Source organism: Bufo bufo, chromosome 6 (genome assembly GCF_905171765.1).
Source record: "Bufo bufo chromosome 6, aBufBuf1.1, whole genome shotgun sequence".
Taxonomy (NCBI): domain Eukaryota; kingdom Metazoa; phylum Chordata; class Amphibia; order Anura; family Bufonidae; genus Bufo; species Bufo bufo.
This window is the reverse complement of record NC_053394.1, coordinates 57,024,880-57,041,400: the sequence shown is the minus strand read 5'-3', so window position 1 is coordinate 57,041,400 and position 16,521 is coordinate 57,024,880. Positions and strand designations below refer to the sequence as shown.

Genomic DNA, 16,521 nt, shown 5'->3' with positions numbered 1-16,521 from the left:
TTGTAGCATTTTGGGATTGATATTTTATTTTTTGGGGATGTTACAAGGCTTAGAAGTTTAGAAGCAAATCTTGAAATTTTTCAGAAATTTACAAAAACCAAATTTTTAGGGACCAGTTCAGGTCTGAAGTCACTTTGCGAGGCTTACATAATAGAAACCGCCCAAAAATGACCCCATTCTATAAACTACACCCCTCAAGGTATTCAAAACTGATTTTACAAACTTCGTTAACCCTTTAGGTATTGCACAAGAGTTATTGGCAAATGGGGATGAAATTTGAGAATTTCATTTTTTTGCCTAATTTTCCATTTTAACCCATTTTTTCCACTAACAAAGCAAGGGTTAACAGCTAAACAAGACTGTATCTTTATTGCCCTGACTCTGCCGTTTACAGAAACACCCCATATGTGGCCGTAAACTACTGTACGGCCACACAGCGGGGCGTAGAGTGAAAGGTGCGCCGTTTGGTTTTTGGAGGGCTGATTTTGCTGGACTGTTTTTTTGACACCATGTCCCATTTGAAGCCCCCTGATGCACCCCTAGAGTAGAAACTCCATAAAAGTGACCCCATCTAAGAAACTACACCCCTCAAGGTATTCAAAACTGATTTTACAAACTTTGTTAACCCTTTAGGTGTTGCACAAGAGTTATTGGCAAATGGGGATGAAATTTGAGAATTTCATTTTTTTGCCTAATTTTCCATTTTAACCCATTTTTTCCACTAACAAAGCAAGGGTTAACAGCCAAACAAGACTGTATCTTTATTGCCCTGACTCTGCCGTTTACAGAAACACCCCATATGTGGCCGTAAACTACTGTACGGGCACACAGTAGGGCGTAGAGGGAAAGGTGCGCCGTATGGTTTTTGGAAGCCAGATTTTGCTGGACTGTTTTTTTGACACCATGTCCCATTTGAAGCCCCCCTGATGCACCCCTAGAGTAGAAACTCCATAAAAGTGACCCCATCTAAGAAACTACACCCCTCAAGGTATTTAAAACTGATTTTACAAACTTTGTTAACCCTTTAGGTGTTGCACAAGATTTAATGGAAAATAGAGATACAATTAAAAAATTTCACTTTTTTGGCAGATTTTCCATTTTAATATTTTTTTTCCAGTTACAAAGCAAGGGTTAACAGCCAAACAAAACTCAATATTTATGGCCCTGATTCTGTCGTTTACAGAAACACCCCATATGTGTTCGTAAACCGCTGTACGGGCACACGGCAGGGCGCAGAAGGAAAGGAATGCCATACGGTTTTTGGAAGGCAGATTTTGCTGGACTGGTTTTTTTGACACCATGTCCCATTTGAAGCCCCCCTGATGCACCCCTAGAGTAGAAACTCCATAAAAGTGACCCCATCAAAGAAACTACACCCCTCAATGTATTCAAAACTGATTTTACAAACTTTGTTAACCCTTTAGGTGTTGCACAAGATTTAATGGAAAATAGAGATACAATTTCAAAATTTCACTTTTTTGGCAGATTTTCCATTTTAATATTTTTTTTCCAGTTACAAAGCAAGGGTTAACAGCCAAACAAAACTAATTATTTATGGCCCTGATTCTGTAGTTTACAGAAACACCCCATATGTGTTCATAAACCGCTGTACGGGCACACGGCAGGGCGCAGAAGGAAAGGAATGCCATACGGTTTTTGGAAGGCAGATTTTGCTGGACTGGTTTTTTTGACACCATGTCCCATTTGAAGCCCCCCTGATGCACCCCTAGAGTAGAAACTCCAAAAAAGTTACCCCATTTTAGAAAGTACGGAATAGGGTGGCAGTTTTGTTGGTACTAGTTTAGGGTACATATGATTTTTGGTTGCTCTATATTACACTTTTTGTGCGGCAAGGTAACAAGAAATAGTTTTTTTGGCACATTTATTTTTTTTTTTGTTATTTACAACATTCATCTGACAGGTTAGATCATGTGGTAATTTTATAGAGCAGATTGTCGCGGACGCGGCGATACCTAATATGTATACAATTATTTTTATTTATGTAAGTTTTATACAATAACTTCATTTTTAAAACCAAAAAAAGTTTTAGTGTCTCCATAGTCTAAGAGCCATAGTTTTTTCAGTTTTTGGGCGATTATCTTGAGTAGGGTCTCATTTTTTGCGGGATGAGATGACGGTTTGATTGGCACTATTTTGGGGTGCATATGACTTTTTGATCGCTTGCTATTACACTTTTTGTGACGTAAGATGACAAAAAATGGCTTTTTTTACACCGTTTTTTTTTTTTTTTTTTTTACGGTGGTCACCTGAGGGGTTAGATCATGTGATATTTTTATAGAGCCGGTCGATACGGACGCGGCGATACCTAATATGTATAATTTATTTTTATTTATGTAAGTTTTACACAATGATTTCATTTTTGAAACAAAAAAAATCATGTTTTAGTGTTTCTTTAGTCTGAGAGCCATAGTTTTTCAGTTTTTGGGCGATTATCTTGGGTAGGGTATGATTTTTGCGGGATGAGATGACGGTTTGATTGGTACTATATTGGCGTACATGTGACTTTTTTGATCACTTTTATTACCTTTTTTGGGAAGTAAGGTGGGCAAAATTTCAATTTTCTCATAGTTTTTATTTTTTTATTTTTATGGTGTTCACCGTGCGGGGAAAGTAACATGACCGTTTTATAGATCAGGTCTTTACGGACGCGGCGATACCTAATATGTGTAGTGTATTTTATTTTTTTAATTTTTATTCAGTGATGAATGTTTTTTTTTTAATCTTAACTTTTTTCACTTTTTTTTTCTTTTTTTTTGACCCAGACCCACTTGGTTCTTGAAGATCCAGTGGGTCTGATGTCTGTATAATACAGTACAGTACAATATATATTGTTCTGTACTGTATTTTACTTACACTGAACAGATCTATGCTTTTAGCACAGATCTGTTCAGCACCATGGACAGCAGGACGCCTGAGCAGGCGTCCTGTTGCCATGGGAACCTTCCCCGTCTGCCACAACTTCGCAGACAGGGAAGGGTAAGCACAGGGCTGAGGGGGGCTGTCGGGGGGCTCTCTCCCTCTCCATCGGGGGGCTGCAAAGGCACAGCAGCCCCCCGATGGTGAGGGAGGGAGCTCCCTGACCGATGACAGTTAACTTTTTCCATACAGCGGTCCGTACGGACCGCGGTATGGAAAGGGTTAACGGCTGACATCTGCACAGATGTCAGCCGTTTATACCAGGGTGCCAGCAATGTGCTGGCACCCTGGTATACCCACTAGAAGCCAACGATCATTCGCCCGCCTCCCGCAACGCCCCCACCGCATGCGACACCCCCCCGCACCACCCGCCGGCATCAAATCGTGCAGGGGTGCAGGGGGGGGGTGAAAAATATTGATTTTAGGCACTCAAAAGTTTCTGATCCCCGCGTTCAGGGACCGCGGGGATCAGAAACTGCAAAAAGCGCAGCAAACCGCAGGTCTGAATTGACCTGCGGTTTGCTGCGATCGCCGACACGGGGGGGTCACATGACCCCCCCTGGCGTTGTCACAGGATGCCGGCTGAATGATTTCAGCCGAAATCCCGTTCTGATTAACCCCTGGGGCGCCGAATACTGATTTCAAGTTAGGACGTACCGGTACACCCTGAGTCCTTAAGGACTCGGGAAATAGGGCGTATCGATACGCCCTGCGTCCTTAAGGGGTTAAGCAGTCTATGGAAAACATCTGATAAAAAAACAAAAACACACAGAGCATTTTGGGAAGCACACTATGGACCCAAAAAATACAATGCAAGTGTCACATACTTACCCATCTGCCCTGGTTTTGACCTCTTTCTGTCTAACTACTCTTTACCCCATAAGGTTTAGGCCCCTGCATATAGTCAAGTCAGGGACCGTCACCAAGTTGTTGGCTGCCAGTTAGGGCGGACCATGCAAGTAGGTAGAGACGGTGGAGTGGATGAAGTACAGGGTTGCATTGTTCCCTACCCTACGTTACAGCAACTAGAGAAAAAATATGTTGGGTTTGTTTGATATATAAAACTGCATTTCAAATACAATATTAGGAGATTCTGAGTTAATAGAGGGAGGTCAACCATTCATGACCGTGGTAGAAAATTAAACTGTTAAGCTCCTCTCACAAGGGGCTGATGTCAGGCCAATAATAAGTGCCCATTGACAATGGACAAGTCAAATGGCGCTCGTTTATAGAGCTTTTCAAAAACATTGGTGCAAAGGAAAATGGGGACAATGATTATTACGATCATTCATTTCCAATTGACTTTGTATATTTTTGGCACAACACTCCCTGTTCACATAGAGCGATGCCAACAAATGAGAATTTTAGCTGCTGCATGAAAGATTCGATCAATGACAAAGTTACATTGGTTTGGTCTAAATTTTCTGAATATTTGGGTCAATTCCGAATCCAAATTTTTGGCAATTCAATTTGGGCGATTTTCTTAAAAGGGTGTCAGCCATTTTTCCGATAGAAGACAGGAGAGATAAAGAAGGGTGATCAAATGACTGCAGACGTGTGTTTATGTATACACACCAGCAGGCAGGGGCTTAGCTATAGGGGAAGCAGCTGCTTTGGGGCCCAGACCCACAAGGGGCCCCTTCAGGAGGAGGACTAAAAGATTTTATTGTCAGGGCCCTTCAACAGTATTAAACAATGACATTATGTACAGTGACACTGTACAAAACGGAAGGAGCGGCTGCCGGGCCTGGTCTGAGAACTCAGTCTTGACTAGCCACAGGAGTGCGGGTTGCACATGAGTTGGGGGCTGTGAAGAAGTTGCTGGGATGGGGGAGCTCATTCACAAATTTGCTGTGGGGCCCGGTCAGTTGTAGTTACGCCACTGCGGCAGGCATTTGTTGCCAAAAGGGAACATTTTTCAGAAAAAAAAAAAAGAAAAAAAACACATGAAAAAATCTACGGCATGTTTTCATACAGGCAATTTGTTACCACCAGCCGCTATGCGTTTACTCATAGCTATATATGGCGCTGTTGCATACAGTCCTAGGAGAACCTAGAATGTCATACACAACTTTTCGAGGTAATCGGAGCACGTTTGATTTGGGTCGCATTTATTTGGACCCAAATTGAATCTCCCGACCAATTCGGCAGAATGGACAACACCTTTAAATACTCATAATGGTATGCTATAGGCAGAGGGAGATGTAAAGTTGGTTCATTAATTAAAAAAAGAAAAATTAACAAAAATAAAGCACTATACTGTAGCAATTTCATTTGGATGAGTTTACTGCCATTTAGCTTCCATTCTTCTTACATTCAGCATATGTGACTGTTTGGTACAAATTGCTTCCATTACTGTCTATGAGCGGAGGATTATCGCGCTGATGATGCAGGGCACATCTGGATGGCAGGCAGCCAGTCGTAGTAAGCAGCTGCAAACCCAGGCTCTGCGAGGAGTCTTTTCTAATAAAGCCTTATTTTATGTCACAATTTTTATATCGTGCAGTAAATTAAAATGATGGTTTTACTGTGAAATTACCATTTTTTTCCCTCTATTAGTAGACAGCTCCATTACACAGAAGATGCTGCGGTGGGAAATATCAGGGTGGGCAACGGGCAGTTCAGGCTAGTCCTGTATCCTTTTCTATAGGCCATGTAATCACATAAAAATGGGAAGAGAAAATATCCAGATGATAACATGACACCTACTCTGCTGCCAGGAGACACAATCCGATACCAAAGTTGCCATTTCATAGACAGCACCATGATAGCGTCCCGCCCTGCTGTAGACATGACATGCAAGACATGCAGATGTGTCCTTCCCTTTAGTTTGCTATATCTCAAGATGAGAGCACAGAGATAGAGAGAAACATGGGTTCCCGATATTCTATAGGGAGATATCCATTCTATCCTTGTGGCCACCCAGTGGTTGTGATGTGAGTTGCATCCTCTTGTGAGTTTTGCTTGCATGTCGTGATTCTGTGCGGAATTTGTTTTGCGAGAAGTTGGAGTCCTCAACCAAATTTTCCAAAATTAAAGATAGACACATCTGTACATTGACTACATTTTTCTATCTACTCTATATGACACCCTTCCTAATTATTAGGCTTAGGTGTTTCAGCTGTACTCATTGCAAACAGGTCCGTAAATAAAGCACATAGCCATGCAATCTCCACCGACAAACACTGGAAATAGTATGAATCTATCTATCTCATATCTATCTCATATCTATCTATCTATCTATCTAGAAAAAAGAAAAAAAGATGAGCAGCACACAATTTGCAGAGGTGCAATCCCTTGGGTAGATCACGGACTTGATCCAGTAAGTTATATATGTAGAAGAATCCAAGGCAGCACACGAATAACGGTGAAAAAAGTGGTGTTTATTCCCACATGTGCAGACAGCAACGTTTCAGCTCTCTCAATGGAGCCTTTGTCAAGCCATGGCTTGACAAAGGCTCCATTGAGAGAGCTGAAACGTTGCTGTCTGCACATGTGGGAATAAACACCACTTTTTTCACCGTTATTCGTGTGCTGCCTTGGATTCTTCTACATATATATCTATCTATCTATCTATCTATCTATCTCATATCTATCTTATATCTATCTATCTCATATCTATATCTGTCTATCTATCTATCATCTATCTCATATCTATCTATCTATCTCATATCTATATCTGTCTATCTATCTTTCTCATATCTATCTTATATCTATCTATCTCATATCTATATCTGTCTATCTATCTATCATCTATCTCATATCTATCTATCTCATATCTATCTCATATCTATCTATCTATCTCATATCTATATCTGTCTATCTATCTTTCTCATATCTATCCATCTATCTATCCTTTCATCCTGAAAAGCAGATGAGGGACAAAAAAAAAATCACCAAGTTCTGCCCTTGCTGGTCCGGGGTGAGGTGATGTTAACCCACCCCCAAAAGTGGGTCACCTTTTATACTGGTTGCTATGAGGGGCCCTCATATTGTACGTCCCAACTGAGATCTCCAATATCTGTACTCCTAAAGTATAATTGGGGTTAATATTTTGTTTGCGTTCAGTCTCTTAATTAAGAAAGTATAACCTGCCAAGCTCTGTACATAAAGGATATCATCTCATTATAGGGTTGATGAATTTTGGAAGCCATCATCTCTCCACAGGAGTCCTGCTTAGCATCGCCTCCTGCCGTGTTTCTGATATTAACCCCTTAGTGACAAGCCTATTTTGGGCCTTAGGACTCTTTCAAACGGGCGTCGCGGGTGAGGGCCGCATGCGTTCAGGGTGAATTGCAGAAAACCCGCTCTAGTAGGCACGCAATTGCAGTCAGTTTTGTCTGTGATTGCGTTCCGATGTTCAGATTTTTGCATGCGTGTGCAATGTGTTTTTCACGCGCGTGAGAAAAAACTGAATGTGGTACCCAGACCCGAACTCGGACTTCTTCACTGAAGTTTGGGTTTGGGTTAGGTGTTCTGTAGATTTTATTATTTTCCATTCTAACATGGTTATAAAGGAAAATAATAGCATTCTTTAATACAGAATGCTAAATATAATGTCAATTGAGGGTTAAAAAAATCATAACTCACCTCATCCACTTGATCTCGCAGCCGGCATCGTCTGCTTTCTGCTTCTTTCAGGACCTGCAAAAGGACCTTCTATCTTCATTCAGCAGGACCTTCTGGCGGTGAGCGCGATGACGTCTGCGAAGGTCCTCTTGCAGGTCCTTCAAAAAGAACAAAGAAGACGATGCCGGCTGCGCGATCAAGTGGATGAGGCGAGTTATGTTTGTATTATTTTCTAACCCTCAAGTGACATTTCACTTTGCATTCTGTATTAAAGAATGCTATTATTTTCCATTATAACCATGTTATAATGGAAAATAATAAAGTAAATGGGGTCCCAGGTCGCTCATCCCTCATCTCCTTAGCAACTATGCGTGAAAATCGCATTGCATCCTCACTTGCGGACGCTATGCGATTTTCACGCAGCCCCATTCATTTCTATGGGGCCAGTGTTGCGTGAAAACCGCTGAATATAGAACATGCTGTGATTTTCACGCAACGCACAAGTGATGCGTGAAAAACATCACTCATGTACACAGCCCCATTGAAATGAATGGGTCAGGATTCAGTGCGGGTGCAATGCGTTCACCTCACGCATCGCACTCGCACGGAATTCTCTCCCGTGTGAAAGGGGCCTTACTGACCAAGCACTTTTCTTCCTTTTTTCATCGTCGCGTTCCAAGAGCTATAACTTTTTTATTTTTCCGTCTATATAGCTTTATGAGGACTTGTTTTTTGCGGGACAAATTGTAGTTTTTAATGGCGCCATTTTGGGGTACACATAACTTTCTGATTAACTTTTAACTCTTTCTGGGAGGGAGATGGGAAAAACAGCAATACTGCCACTGCGTTTTTACGTTATGAATTTTACGATGTTCTTTTTTCGGTATAAATAACATAATATCTTTATTCTATGGGTCAGTACGATTACAGTGATATCATATAATTTTTTTACGTTTTACTACTTTTTTGCTATAAAACCCCTTTTTTTCAAAGAAAAAAAGGTTTTTGCATTGCTACTTCTAGAGATCCATAACTTTTTTATTTTTCTTTATATGGAGTTGTGTGATGGCTTGATTTTTGGGGGACAACTTTTATTTTTCATTGGTAACATTTTGAAGTAAATGGCGCTTTTTGATCGCTTGTTATTATGTTTTTTCGGTGGCAACTAAGAATAAATTAGGATTTCTGTCTTTTTGTTATACGGCGTTCACCGTAGGGGATAATTTATGTGATATTTATGTAATCCGGGTCGTTATGGATGCAGCAATACCAAACATATGGGGAAGATTTTGTTTTTGCAAATTTTTCCATTGAAAAGCATATTTTCTATGGAAAAAAAAGTGTAGTTTTTTAATGGGATTTTTTTATTGAATAAATTAGTTTTTTTTAAAACTTTTTTACCACTTAATAGTCCCACAAAGAGACTATAACAGACAGCTTTTTGATTGCTTTTTAAATGCAATGCACTATACCTATAGTGCATTGCATTTTAATGGCAATGCTATTCTGACATTGACCAGCAGGCTGAGCCAAAGGCGCAGCCTGCTGGTACTTACTCAAGCCTGTTCTGGGGCCTAGGTCAGACCCCAGGCAGCCTTTACACACATCGGCACCCCACGATCGCATTTGCGGGGTGCCGATGGGAGACAGAGGGAGTCTGCTCCCTGTTCAGCACTTTACATGTGGAGGGCGCCATTGCCCGCGGCATGTAAAGTGTTAAACAGCCCGGATCGGCACTCCTGCCAGTCCGGGCTGTTAGAGCATGGCCACGGCTTTCATGTGACAGCCGGGTCTCTGCTCCCCGCGGCGGCCCAGCCTAAGGCCTACGTTTTTTTACGGCATTAAATATAAAGGAAATGTTTTTAAGCAGTTCTCAAATATGAATCAAGTTGCCCCAAGGTTCTTCAATTTAGATGATTTAGATGCTACAATGTATGTAACTTTACAAAAAGCAACTAAAACACAAAATATAAACACTATCATTCACGGTCGTTTTTTTGTGTCTGTCCTTGCCTTGTGTGCCTGCGCCAAATTCATGAAATGACGAACTGTAAATAATATATTTGGCGTGTGTGCAATATGGTTTACACCTACCTGTTTAAATACACCAGGGGGCTGCCTGGCTGTGACTATTTTGCAACATTTCACAAATAGTAAAAGTAGTCTTAGGGCTCTTTCACACTTGCGTTGTTCTTTTCCGGCATAGAGTTCCGTCGTCGGGGCTCTATGCCGGAAAAATCCTGATCAGGATTATCCCAATGCATTCTGAATGGAGAGAAATCCGTTCAGGATGCATCAGGATGTCTTCAGTTCAGAACCGGAAAGTATTTTGGCCGGAGAAAATACCGCAGCATGCTGCGCTTTTTGCTCCGGCCAAAAATCCTGAACACTTGCCGCAAGGCCGGATCCGGAATTAATGCCCATTGAAAGGCATTAATCCGAATCCGGCCTTAAGCTAAACGTCGTTTTGGCGCATTGCCGGATCCGACGTTTAGATTTTTCTGAATGGTTACCATGGCTCCCAGGACACTAAAGTCCTGTTTGCCATGGTAAAGTGTAGTGGGGAGCGGGGGAGCAGTATACTTACCGTCCGTGCGGCTCCCGGGGCGCTTCAGAGTGACGTCAGGGCGCCCCACGGGCATGGATGACGTGATCGCATGGATCATGTGATCCATGCGCATGGGGCGCTCTGACGTCATTCTGGAGCGCCCCGGGATCCGCACGGACTGTAAGTATACTGCTCCCCCGCTCCCCACTACTACTATGGCAGCCAGGACTTTAATAGCGTCCTGGCTGCCATAGTAACACTGAAAGCATTTTGAAGACGAATCCGTCTTCAAATGCTTTCAGTTCACTTGCGGTGTTACTGATCCGGCGGGCACCTCCGGCAAATGGAGTACACGACGGATCCACACGACGGATCCGGACAACGCAAGTGTGAAAGAGCCCTAAAACAAGTGTAAACCCATTCATGTGTCAAACATATAAGACTGTGAAAAGTGGAGTCAAGTGGCGTACCGAGGCTAAGGTCACAAGATGAACTAGAAAAGAAAAAAAAACAGTGTGCGACATTTCATGCAAAAAATATACAACAAAAAAGAACAGTAACAGTAAATGTCCCCCTGTATATCCTGGAGGCCATTATCAACAGTTGGTCTAAGGTTTGGCCCAGTTCACACTTCAGTTATTTGGTCAGTTATTTTCCAACAGTTATCATGAGCCAAAACCAGGAGTGAAGCCTCCTCAGAGATAAGGTATAATGGAAAGATCTGCATCTGTTCTGTGTTTTTGACCTGCACATGGTTTTGGCTCACAATAACTGATGGAAATAACTGACCAAATAACTAGACATACGAGATCCTGTAGTCGGTCATCCAGCAGCTCTTCCTCCCAATTTCACCATATAAATATTGGGACATGGACACAATTCTAACATTTTTGGCTCTATACATCACCACAATGGATTTGAAATGAAACTAACAAGCTATGCTTTATCTGCAGACTGTCAGCTTTAATTTGAAGGTATTTACATCCAAATCAGGTGAACGGTGTAGGAATTACAACAGTTTGCATATGTGCCTCCCACTTGTTACGGGACCAAAAGTAATGGGACAGAATAATAATTAGAAATCAAACTTTCACTTTTTAATACTTGGTTGCCAATCCTTTGCAGTCAATTACAGCCTGAAGTCTGGAACGCATAGACATCACCAGATGCTGGGTTTCATCCCTGGTGATGCTCTGCCAGGCCTCTACTGCAACTGTCTTCAGTTCCTGCTTGTTCTTGGGGCATTTTCCCTTCAGTTTTGTCTTCAGCAAGTGAAATGCATGCTCAATCGGATTCGGGTCAGGTGATTGACTTGGCCATTGCATAACATTCCACTTCTTTCCTTTAAAAAACTCTATGGTTAATTTTGCAGTATGCTTTGGGTCATTGTCCATCTGCACTGTGAAGCGCCGGCCAATGAGTTCTGAAGCATTTAGCTGAATATGAGCAGATAATATTACCCGAAACACTTCAGAATTCATCCTGCTGCTTTTGTCAGCAGTCACATCATCAATAAATACAAGAGAACCAGTTCTATTGGCAGCCATACATGCCCACGCCATGACACTACCACCACCATGCTTCACTGATGAGGTGGTATGCTTAGGATCATGAGCAGTTCCTTTCCTTCTCCATACTCTTCTCTTCCCATCACTCTGGTACAAGTTGATCTTGGTCTCATCTGTCAATAGGATGTTGTTCCAGAACTGTGAAGGCTTTTTTAGATGTCGTTTAGCAAACTCTAATCTGGCTTTCCTGTTTTTGAGGCTCACCAATGGTTTACATCTTGTGGTGAACCCTCTGTATTCACTCTGGTGAAGTCTTCTCTGGATTGTTGACTTTGACACACATACACCTACCTCCTGGAGAGTGTTCTTGATCTGGCCAACTGTTGTGAAGGGTGTTTTGGTGTTAATGAGCTCACCAATGCGTTCCTTCTTTTTAAAAATGTTCCAAACAGTTGTTTTGGCCATGCCTAATGTTTTTGCTATCTCTCTGATGGATTTGTTGTGTTTTTTCAGCCTAATGATGGCTTGCTTCACTGATAGTGACAGCTCTTTGGATCTCATCGTGAGAGTTGACAGCAACAGATTCCAAATGCAAATAGCAGATTTGAAATGAACTCTGGACCTTTTATCTGCGCATTGCAATTGGGATAATGAGGGAATAACACACACCTGTCCATGGAACAGCTGAGAAGCCAATTGTCCCATTACTTTTGGTCCCTTAACAAGTGGGAGGCACATATGCAAACTGTTGTAATTCCTACACCGTTCACCTGATTTAGATGTAAATACCCTCAAATTAAAGCTGACAGTCTGCAGTTAAAGCACATCTTGTTTGTTTCATTTCAAATCCATTGTGGTGGTGTATAGAGCCAAAAAGGTTAGAATTGTGTTGATGTCCCAATATTTATGGACCTGACTGAATGTTTATTTCAATGGGGACAGGGAAATAAACCACTACAGGTAGCTGGTTATCTTCTATGGGAAAAAACAATCGGACATGTTGAAATTCAACACTCTGATCCTTCTTTCACCCAACTTTTGCCCTTGGGGAAGACTCTGAAGACCCACTATTAGGCCCCTTTCACACGAGCGAGTATTCCGCGCGGATGCGATGCGGGAGGTGAACGCATTGCACCCGCACTGAATACCGACCCATTCATTTCTATGGGGCTGTGCACACGAGCGGTGATTTTCACGCATCACTTTTGTGCTCCTCTTTGTGCGTTTTTCACGTAACGCAGGCCCCATAGAAATGGATGGGGTTGCGTGAAAATCGTAAGCATCCGCAAGCAAGTGCGGATGCGGTGCGATTTTCACGCACGGTTGCTAGGAGACGATCGGGATGGAGACCCGATCATTATTATTTTCCCTTATAACATGGTTATAAGGGAAAATAATAGCATTCTGAATACAGAATGCATAGTAAAACAGCGCTGGAGGGGTTAAAAAAAAATAAAAAAATCATTTAACTCACCTTAATCCACTTGCTCGCGTAGCCGGCATCTCCGTCTGTCTCTTTTACTGTATAGGACCTGTGGTGAGCATTAACTATAGTTCAAGGACCTGGGATGACGTCACTCCGGTCATCACATGGTACGTCACATGATCTTTTACCATGGTGATTCACCATGGTAAAAGATCATGTGACGTACCATGTGATGACCGGAGTGACGTCACCACAGGTCCTTCAACAAAGGAGACACAAGGAGATGCCGGGCTACGCGATCAAGTGGATTAAGGTGAGTTAAATGATTTTTTATTTATTTTTTAACCCCTCCAGCGCTGTTTTACTAAGCATTCTGTATTCAGAATGCTATTATTTTCCCTTATAACGATGTTATAAGGGAAAATAATACTATTTACAGAACACCGATCCCAAGCCCGAACTTCTGCAATCACCCAACACACAAACATTTTACTTGTCTGTTGGGAGATCGGCAGCACCATTACATGGGCCACTTATCTGGAACAAGCGTTCTTACGGTACATGCACAGGACAGTTATGTGTTTTGCGGATCCGCAAAACACGGGTGGCATCCGTGTGCATTATGCAATCTGCGGAACGGCACGAACAGCCATTAATATAACTGCCTATTCTTGTCCGCAAAACTGACAAGAATAGGAGAGGTTATATTTTTTTTTTGCGGACCACGGAACGGAGCAACGGATGCGGACAGCACACGGAGTGCTGTCTGCATCTTTTGCGGCCCCATTGAAGTGAATGGGTCCGCCTCCGAGCCGCAAAAACTGCGGCTCGGATGTGGACCAAAACAATGGTCGTGTGCATGTAACCTTTGGTAGATTAAAAAGAGTCCTTACTCGTCAGATCAGTTTTCTGGCAATGAGGCAAATCAATAAGAGGAATTCCCCATTTACACAATCTGGACTGATTTGCATCTAATTGGACAGAAATTGGTCAGATATCTGACACATGTATGCCCCCTCTTTTAGCATAAATCTCCTTGTAAATGAAACAGATTTTAATCTATTCCATGGACCATGTATACACATCAATCCAATTGATTTGACATAACGATCATCATCCACAATATCATCATTATTAGGTCTATGGGACAAAAAAAAACAACATAATTTCTGACAAATTGGAATCTGAAGTTTTATCTTTGATGCGCAAAAACATTTCTTCGCTGCTGCAATAGGTGATTGGTCAGGAAAATGGGCAAAAATCTGTTTAAATTAACCCAGCTACGCCTCTAGGAAACCATACATTCAGTTTGTTGATGCAGCAGAGCTGAGTGTGCCATTACCATAAGTCAGAGGTTTATCGTAGGTAAATCCAGAGTATTACCGCAGTCTTATTGGGAGACAAACATATAAAGGCAAATGCAAAAATGCTGATTTCCTAGATCTGTATCTGACGTGTTTACATTTTTTTTGGAATGACGTATTTATAATAACTATGACCTTAGTTTTATGGCCGGCCGACCGATGCAGCAGTGCTCAGTTTTTCGCCATAAGTTTTTGAGTTCGTCAAACCATTGAGTAAATTAAACTACATGGCAAGCTGCACTCACGACCTTTGACAAACTCAGCTCTGCTACCTCCTAACTAATGAAAGAAGTAGTGCAAATGACCGTAATTCCACCATCAGCCATCACTTATGCTTCGTGCAGCAAAATTCCCGAGTCGCTGTCAGTTCCCGTTACATTTTTATTCCGCTTAAATTGCTGGCATTTCAAGACTTTTTCGGAGACGTCACATTAGACAAATTTATCTGCTTTTGGGCTCTCTCTTCTGGAGTTCATTACGTTCTTTGCTGACCATCTGCCGCGTCTTTACGCAGATTAGCACGTATAGACTTATCAAAGGCACTAAAAGTCTGTTGTAAAATGAAATCCGTCCTGATTGCGCCGCTATCCCAGCCTGACCTAATACTCTCCGCTATGTGCCGAGCACATGCCATACAGATCTCACACATAGGACTTCAGATATTCTTACCTAGGAGTTGTTATTGCGCATGGTGTCCTTGCAGGAGGAGATGCTGGTAAAGTGAGGATTCCCAGGTGCGAGAAGTTGCTCCAGCCCTTGTGCACAGCGAGGGTCGGCGGTCGGGATCACAGCATGTTGGCGGTAGAGATGTGAACAGCAGCCAAGCTCTGGAGGTTTGCAGCTGCAGCAGATAAGAGGGTAGGCTTATGTCAGAGGAAACAGGCGGCAGTACAATAGGAACTGAAGGGTGAAAGAAGGGGGGGGAGGTTCTGCATCCTTATCATGGGGGAGATGACCCAGTACATTGCATCTCTAATTTACTGTAGGCTTTCATTCGTTTTTTTTTTTGTTTTTTTTACTTCGCGTGCATAAGGCGAGATCCGTGACGACTGTGGGATATTTTATTTCGGGGGAGAAAAGATAATGAAATGATGAGATTTTATTTTATAGATTCAGGTTAAGAATTCCTTATGCCCTCATGAACGTATTTTCTTTCCGTCTCTGTTCTTTTTTTTTTTTTACAGACCGTATGCAAAACCATTCATTTCAATGGGTCCGCGAAAAAAAAAAACTGTGTGCATTCCGTTTCCGTATGTCCGTATTTCCGTTCTGCAAAAAAATAGAACATGTCCTATTATTGTCCTTGGACAAGGATAGGACTGCTCTATTAGGGGCCAGCTGTTCCCTTCTGCAAAATACGGAATGCATACGGATGTCACCCGTATTTTTTGCGGACCGCAAAATACATACGGTCGTGTTCATGAGCCCTAAGGCTGAGTTCACACTTCAGTTATTTCAATCACTTAGGGCTCATGCACACAACCGTATGTATTCTGCGGTCCGCAAAAAAACGGATCCGCAAAAAATAGGGATGACGTCCGTGTGCGTTCTGTATTTACTGCACAAGAGGTCAATTTCCACATGGAAGAAAAAAGCTAAGTTTACATGAGATTTGTCTAATCTAATTCACTTTGCAGCTACTGTATTACGCTGTGTTTTTTCCTCACGAAATCAGTGCAAAAAAAACGCACATAATTCGCACCGTGTGCAGGTAGCCTAAAAGTTCATGGAAGCCCCATTTAGGGCTCATGCAGATGAGCGTACTGGCTCAGCCCCCGTATTGCGGACGTGCGCTGGCCATGTGCCCTCCTGCTGCTGATGTGGACCCATTGAGTAGAATGGATCCACAATCTGCAAGATATGACTGAATATAGGACTTCACCTATCTTTTGTGGTATTTTGCGGATCCTGGACATATTCAAGTCAATGGGTCCACATCCGCAGCAGGAGGGCACATGGCCAGCGCACGTGCATTGCGGACTGCTATTTGCGGTCCGTAGGATGAGCACAGGGCCCTTACGCTCGTGGGCATGAGCCCTAGGCCCCTTTCACACGGGCGAGTATTCCGCGCGGATGCGATGCGTGAGGTGAACGCATTGCACCCGCACTGAAAACCGACCCATTCATTTCTATGGGGCTGTTCACATGAGGGGTGATTTTCACGCATCA

At 42.5% G+C, this 16,521-nt stretch overlaps 1 protein-coding gene across 1 annotated transcript in view; it reads right to left on the bottom strand.

Moving 5' to 3' along the window:
- The window catches only part of LOC121003181 (gamma-aminobutyric acid type A receptor subunit pi), a 116,724-nt gene extending 101,564 nt beyond the window's left edge, over positions 1-15,160 (bottom strand). The window contains exon 1 of the mRNA XM_040434820.1: positions 15,022-15,160. The gene's annotated coding sequence lies outside the window, so the exon portion shown is untranslated. The remainder of the gene's footprint in view (positions 1-15,021) is intronic.
- Positions 15,161-16,521: the final 1,361 nt, after the last annotated feature.